Genomic DNA, 1,350 nt, shown 5'->3' with positions numbered 1-1,350 from the left:
AGAGTGGGTTGCTATAAAACCAATCACCTTCTAATTCCAATCAACCAAGAGGTTGTGAGTTCGAGTCATCCAAAATCAAGGTAAAAGTTCTTGGAGGTAAGGACTTAAGGATATATCGAAAATAATATTTTTAACTCAGAGTAAACTATGCGTAGACACTAACCTCCCCGGATCTCACTAGTAAAATTATAATGGATTATTATTGAGCGGAAGGGGGCAGAAGAAGGAGGCCTTCACCCCTCGAGCTTTTAATTTGTGAAGGTTTACGCCCATAACCAAATTTGAAGCCTTTTGGAATGCATGAGAACTATGTCTCCGAAAAGGTATAGCGGTCCTTACAAATATAATCGGGTTTACAAGTCCAAAGTCGAATCCCACAGGAAAATAATATACTAATTACAACCAATAATTTTTTTTTTTCACGAATTCAAGTAATCAACCTTCAAAAATATTATATAATGATTTGAGAGTTTACTAACTAAGATTAAAGTAATTAAAAATGCAGTAATTTATAAATAACAAAGCAATTGTTGTAGATAAGATTTGGAAAAGTCTAAGGTTATGATTTTTTCTATTGTCGGAATCTTTTCCGCTACGTTTTTTATGGATTTGCCTAAATATTTTTCACCAATCGTGAATACTTTGATTGTCGTAGCTCTCTCTCGAGCAACTACCATAATTTACTAGACGCATTCTCTCGAACTACGCTAACTGACACTAATTTACCGCTCACTACGATCGCGCCAAGGTTTCGTTATCTCTAATTCTGCCTTTAAACCTTCTGTATCGATCTCTCAATTACGTTAGGAGTGGTGTTGTTCAACAACTACCAAATGTGTATTCTCTCGAGCAATATACACACTAAATAGGCCCAGTTAATTGAGAGCTCCTCAATTAATAATAATGAAAATATAGTTGAACAAGTAGAGAAAAATCAAAGGTGAATCTATATTAAACGCAGTAAAAAATCATCCTCCAATAGGTCTCATCAACCCTTAGATAAGAGAGTTTAGCTACTCATAAATACAACAACAATTAACATAATGTTCAACGACATTAAACTACAAAGTAAATAGATAAATGAATGGAAAAGTCGTTTGATTCTTGCTCCACAATGCCTTGCAGCCTTTTTCTCCTCCAAAATCCTGTCCAACACTAGAATAACTCGTTTGGGGAGTATTTATATGTAAGGCCGAGATCACTCAGTCCAAATCCGGTTTGGGGTCTTTTAACCCTCGATTTTTCATTACCGTGCTATAGACCTCCTGAAGCCTGGTATGTAGTGCGGTCAACCTGGCTATAGATCTCGCGAAGCCTGGTTTGTAGCGCGGTCAACCTTGCTATAGACCT

The sequence above is a fragment of the Nicotiana tabacum genome, chromosome 9, assembly GCF_000715075.1.
Source record: "Nicotiana tabacum cultivar K326 chromosome 9, ASM71507v2, whole genome shotgun sequence".
In the NCBI taxonomy this organism is placed as follows: Eukaryota; Viridiplantae; Streptophyta; class Magnoliopsida; order Solanales; family Solanaceae; genus Nicotiana; species Nicotiana tabacum.
The sequence above is the reverse complement of the archived record's forward strand: the minus strand, read 5'-3'. Positions refer to the sequence as shown.